This window comes from Sinocyclocheilus anshuiensis, unplaced genomic scaffold, assembly GCF_001515605.1.
Source record: "Sinocyclocheilus anshuiensis isolate Anshui unplaced genomic scaffold, SAMN03320099.WGS_v1.1 scaffold227, whole genome shotgun sequence".
NCBI classification, from domain to species: domain Eukaryota; kingdom Metazoa; phylum Chordata; class Actinopteri; order Cypriniformes; family Cyprinidae; genus Sinocyclocheilus; species Sinocyclocheilus anshuiensis.
Genome location: NW_015549590.1, coordinates 469,149 through 475,891, shown reverse-complemented (window position 1 = coordinate 475,891; position 6,743 = coordinate 469,149). Strand labels below are relative to the sequence as shown.

At 35.1% G+C, this 6,743-nt stretch overlaps 1 protein-coding gene across 1 annotated transcript in view; it reads right to left on the bottom strand.

The window, feature by feature from the left end:
- Positions 1 to 6,743, bottom strand: part of LOC107658040 (teneurin-2-like) — a 645,835-nt gene that overhangs the window by 179,550 nt on the left and 459,542 nt on the right. The window lies entirely within an intron of this gene.

The following is a 6,743-nucleotide window of genomic DNA, read 5'->3' as shown; positions in this document are numbered from 1 at the left end:
ACATTATTGGCATAATATAATATAATATAATATAATATAATATAATATAATATAATATAATATAATATAATATATACTCTTAAATGCTTAATGCTTTAATAAATGACCCATAAATATGACTAATAATAAATAAGTTAATAAGTAAATAAAAAAGAATGAATGATTTAATGAATGGGCAGTACTACACTATACTATACTATAATGTAATGTAATATAATATAATATAATATATAAAGTTTGAATTGGCAAAAAATACACAGTGATTTTTTTATGGTGTCTTTACAATATATCTCACTCAAAAATCAAAGATTTCATTCACTAATTTCATTAACAAATATATTAAGAAAAATATAGTGTGTGAATAGTGAGAATAGTTTAATGAATGGTGTGCGCTAGCAGGGGCTGACTGGAACATGCTAACTAGCCAAAAATTACAATTTTTTCCTCATGGCAACAGCATAGTACTTTATAGTACCACCATAGTACACCTTCAAATATCACCTATATTAGGATGGTTCATGTCCAAAAAACTCTCTTAAAACTTTGTGTTACTGTGAAGCCTCAGGACATGGTATTATAATGATGAGAGAAAATGCAAGACACACACACACACACCTTCATGATTAGACAAATTCAACTTATTTTGGAAGAAATTCTTGTCTCGAGATAAGAACACACCTCCCCCTTTGCTCTTTCACTAACCTATCCCTCACCTCCTTAACACTGCTCTTAAGAGAAATGAAAGTCACGCACACGCATAAGCAAACTGCATTTCAGCTGCCTGTCACCCACAGGCCCTTCCAGTGAGTGATTAATCACCTCATGCTAATGAGTTATTTACTAATTAGGGTCTGACGTGAGAGGAGACGAGGAGAACAGGACTGCCATGATGACACGGGTGGCTGAGGCACTTAGTGTAGACTCAACCCAACTGTTCACCTGCGATTAGGAAAAAGAGAGGTGTGTGTGGGGCTGAGTATCCTTTAGTGACAGTTCGTGCCAAAACTGATGCATAACACAACAACACATTATCCAGACAGGACGCCCACATCTAAGCCACACTTAGAACGGGACTTATACCTAAACAAAGCTGCCACCCATAGAGCGTTCAGCAGGGAATGTCAGCCGTGCGGTAGTGTCTCACTCCGTCAGGCCCCTGAGACATTAAACGGAGGTCTGGCCGTTATAGAAACACGGCTGTCAATCAAAGCTGGCCACGCCCCGAGCCAACAGAGAGATCAGTCACAGGCTTTCAGCTTCCTGACAGGAGCTCCTTCGCTTTCAATCAAAGCATTTAAGCAGAGGCGGCCTCTCATTCCCGTGCCCACAATGGCCCTCGCATAGGTGCAAGGCAACAGGTCTGAATCAATCTCCTGCCTTCTATCTCTCCCACACGCTCCGCACAAAGGCAGCCGAAGCCACCGAGTGTGTGCGGTGACAAAGCGGCCGCTTTCATCCACGAGGCCTTTCAGCGCTCAGCTTTTGATCCGTCGTTCCTATAGAGGGGTTCGTATCCAGCTCGGGCCTTTATATAATGCTCAATTTTGCCATTAGACGGAGAGATTGACCTCTGAATGTGGGTGTTTTTATCTAGTGGGTGTGAAAGTGAGGAATGATGGCACACACACATGAAGCTTTCATATAGCACTTCATCAGTCTGTCTTATCTATGTGTCGAGTACATCTACTGTATATGTATGTCTCTCAAGTTTGCATAAAAAAATTGAAGAAAAAAAGGAATTTTAAATTTAAATTTTAATGAAAAATATAAATACACAAAATATAAATTTCAGTAAAGAAAGGAAGATGAATAAATAAAATAAGGTAATATTTAAATAAGAAATTATATATAATAAATAAGAACAGATTTTTTTAATAAAAAATATTTAAACTAAACAAGAAACGATTCATATAAGATAGAAATAAGAAAAAATAAAGAAATTTTTCATAATGAGAAATAGAAATGTCAATAAAAATAAATATTTTATTAAATCTAAAAATATTCATAAGACTAATAAAAAGTAGAAATAACATTTTAAATCATATAAGTAAATATTCATAGTAAATAAGAAATACATTTTTAATACATATTTTATTAAAGTGCCCCTATTATGGGTAATGAAAGGTTCATATTTTGGTTTTGGGAGTCCCCAACAACAGGTTGTCATGCATTCAAGGTCAAAAAAACACATTCACTATCTTATAATATGCATTTATTTTGACCTTACTTGCTCAATGACTCCTAAACGTCTCCTAAACGATTCGCTCAACGATTCATTTTTCCAAACTCCTCCTTTGCGTGATGCTAATCTGAGGTGATTGGTCGATTGGTCTCATTTTCATTTCATGATGCCAGTAATGCCTGATAAAGCAGCGTTTGTGAGAGCAGTGCTGCTTTGTGTACAGCGTTACCAGGGAAACAGCTATTTTTACCGCTCCAAAAGCAGCACGTAGTGGCAAAGAATGAATTTACATTTTCATTCAGACCAATGCGAAAAGACCAACAAGTGGGCCGGCAATATGATTTAAAACTTTGCAGGATGTTTTCATTTACTTAGAATTGTGTTACACACTGCATGAAAGGTAATTTTCAAAAATCCATAATAGGGGCACTTAGGAATCATAATAAAGAAAAAATACATGAATTTTGAATAAAAAACTATTTTTAATAAATAAAAGCAAACGACTAAAAAAATGGCAAATATCACAAGATGCGAATCCCAAGAAACCTAATACAATAAGGCATAAGCTAATGTTTCCATCTCAAGAATACACATTAATATAAGAATCCACCAGTAATTACAACTACAAGTCTTTTGGCTGAAAGGGGGGAAAAACGCTGAAATTCAAATTCGAACTAGTGTTGTCAAAAGTACCGACTGTGAGTCGGTACTGGAATTTTAAAAATGTCCACGGAGCGTTTGAAAGTCGCATCTATCAGCAGATCCTTAATATATCTGCACATAGACTGTTTCAAACGCTTCCGTGTGCTTCTGTGTGAGTGCTCCGCTCGGTGAAGAGCGTGAAGCAATGGCCATTGTAGCCAATCAGAGTCATATCTGTTGAGCGTGTGAACACTATGGCCAATCAACGCTGTTTAAGAATCTGCTCAACAGCGCTCAAATGTTAGCGGGAAATGGATGTTTTTAAAATTTCAGTACTGACTGGTATCGCGGTCGGTACTTTTGACAACACTAAAATTCGAACCCACATTTCTCATATGAGAACCAAGGAACATGTGCAGTGCGTGTGCATTGCAAAGACACAGCACCATCTATATAAACTTGTATGTGTGTTTATATTGTTATTTATTTGTGTGCGCATCACTGTCAAACACTGGCAGCCTGAGGTGTATCAGGTGAGTGATTTTGGCACTGTGTATGCGTCAGACATCCAGAGGTCCTGTGGGTGCAGGGCCCGCAGGTGTCTGTCTCTGCCCATCAAAGAGATCTTCACTGGGCCTCAGGCATGGCGAAAGAACAGCTGAACCTCGTGGAGAGGTGCCACTCTTCAACTCTCTAGGGCCTTGACCCAACCCTGGGCACCTGGGACCAGAGCATGTGAGCGGAGCGGAGCGGGGAGCGGAGTGGTAATTAATGAGCCTGTTTTGAATGTTCTATTGCACAACAACTGCAGCTATTTTCACGGAAATAAAGTTAACGAAAATCAAATACACTTTTTCAGTTTTTGCATTTTAGGTAGGTTTGCTAAGGTTAGATTCATATATTTAATAAATTTTAATTAGGCCTAATACATTACAATGAATAAAATTAAGAAGAATGTAAGAATTTCGCTCTGAAACATGATAATTGCTATTTATCAGCATGCTTAATTTTAGACAATAATCCAAGAATTTCGTTACAAACAGTAAACAATTAGGCCTACTAGAGAAATTTTATGTCGGAGCGGGATCTGAGCGGGAATTGGTTTATGGCGAGCGTGAGCGGAATATTAACGGAGAGCTTGCTTGGGCGGTTAGAGCGACTGAGTGGAGCGCACGTCCATAGAGCGGAAAACGTCACACCGCTCCGCTTCGCTCACATGCTCTGCCTGGGACCTGTCAACCCCTGCTCTTCTTCAGACCACACACACCCGCATATGCTGTGAGACGCTACAGATGTTTGTGTGTGTGTGTTTATTTTCTATATAGTCAGAATTTTACAGAGCTGTTGGAATGTGGGCTTTCGTAAAGACTGATCAGATTAGAATAGACAAAGTGTTGGAGTGCAGGGGCCCACCGGAGATCAGGTTGCCATGAATAAAATAACCCGGCAAATTCGATTTGCACTGAGAGACTGAGAGATGTACAACTTACACATGTACAGCATGTGAAAGCCCTGTTAACAGGTCTGCAGATGGCTAAAGGACATGAATAAAGGCCCTTTCATATGGTTTTTGTCATCTTTCCCCAATGCACCAGGGCAACGTGCCAAGCTTTACACTTTAATAATAATAATATATAATATGTTTTAATTTTAATAATGACAACTAATAAAATAGAAATATTTTTTTTATTTTAAAATGGCATTTATTTTTTATCATTCTATTGCTTATACTATTATACTATACTTTTATTATTCATAAATATATTCTTATTTTTAACAAATATTTAATTTTATTTAATTGTATTTATTTATGTACTTATTTATATAATTTAATTACATTTTTATTAAAACAATTTTAAAGTTACATTTCTTATTTAAAAAAATCTTATTTTATTTTATTTAAATAATAAGAAATTATTCATAATTAATAAGAAAAAGAAAATCAATATTGAATAAAATACATATTTGTAATAAATAAATAAAGCAAGGTGAGAATCACAATAATGCTAGGAATCTTAAGAAAAATGTAATAATACTATTTTATAATAAAGTTTGGTTAACATAAAAAACAGAAGCATATTTAGACATAGATAATTCACTTTCCTTGTCCCACCTCATGCTGTGCATCTGTGCACTTCCTCCACACATACACGCGTCATCCGCAGGAGTGCAAGAATAATCAAACTCAACCCTTTTAGATTACAACTTGTACTTTCATAGCCCAATTCATAGGTGCACGCATACCTGACAACAAGCATCTTTTCATCTCGAGGCCAAGAGCTTGTGAGCTATGAAGTGCACTGTGAAGGTTTACTTTCAATGCAAAGATTTCAGCTCTTTGCGCACTCACATGTTAATTCCATAGAAAAGGTTTGGATGCCAAGTGTTCCATTTATTCTGCTTCCTGAAAGAAGTCACAGCGAAGCTTTAAAAAGAAAAGCAACTTTTTAATTTAAATTTTTTTCATTTTAATCCTTTTTAAAAAAGTGAACGATAACTTGCAAATAATGCAACAGGAATATGGCAAGTTTAATAAAGCAATAAGCCACAAGAGGCGACAGTTTACAGTTATTTAAATATGGTTACAGGGTATACAATTTATGGAAGAAGGTGAAACTGGATGACCTTAAGTGGTTTGTTGCATGTATGAAATGACAACAATAATATGATAAAAGCCAACAACATTTAAAATAAATTTTTCACTATAATAATCACAATAATCATTCTTCCGCCACGTAAAATATTGCTTTCACATAAATACAGAATTAAACTGATGCCGGTCACAGGTGTGTGTGTGTGTGTATGTGTGTACTGGCTACCGTAAAACCGCTTCAAATGTGGCTAATCCAATACGATTTCAGTTTTACTAAAGATAAAGACACAATTAAATTTTTCACACAAAATGCAAGATCATAAGTCTCATCATTAATAATGTGCTTCAACACATGCCTTCATCTGAGTGAGTGAAATAACATCATTAACGCTAGGCTGAAAAATGTACTATTAGTCACACACAAGTCCATGCACCTTTGCTGAAAAGTCACGTCAGATCTACTTATCAGAATGGCAAGTACTCACAGAAGCACACGCATGCACACACACAAAGAGGAACTGAATGATATAAAGCCCGGTCTGCAGTGACAACTGCCCTCTGCGGGTTTGCGTGTGTCATCATGGGTGCTGGAGTGTATCATATCTCTATGCAGACAGGCCTATTATTGCCAGCATATTTACACCTATGTGCCAGCACAGCAGCATGTGATAAACACAGAGTGATGAGTGCTGTGTGGATCAGTCAGTGGTGGGGTGATAATGAAATCTGAAGTATGAGCAAATCCACTAATCAGAAATGTCAGCTATCAGCGGCTCTTCATCATTACACAAACACACACTCACAAATAGATACTCGACATATTCGCTCCTTTAAAAAGCAATCAAAACATCTATGTTTGTATTCACTGTATTATCTGTATTGTTAAGAGTGCTTCAATTTGGAATATTTTTTTTTATTATTATTATTTTGTTGAAACTAAATGTATATAAAACATCGAAACAATGGAATATATGTAACAATATGTATAAATTATATAAAATAATATGTATAAATGAAAATGAAAATATTTTAAACCATTTTTTTTGACATTTGTTTATTAAAATTCAGATTTTAAAAATATTTTAAAGATTTTAAATTATTTTAATTTATAATGAAATACATTTTTTTCTATGTAATCCAAACTATATATATATATATATATATATATACATTTGTAGAACTTTGCATTAATATTGTTTTAAATAATAAAATCAATTTACTTCATTATTTACAATTTTTATATTTACAATATTTCACCTTTATTTAACATTTTCCATAACATTAACAAATCACTTAAACAATTATTTTAAAAATGTATAATAAATG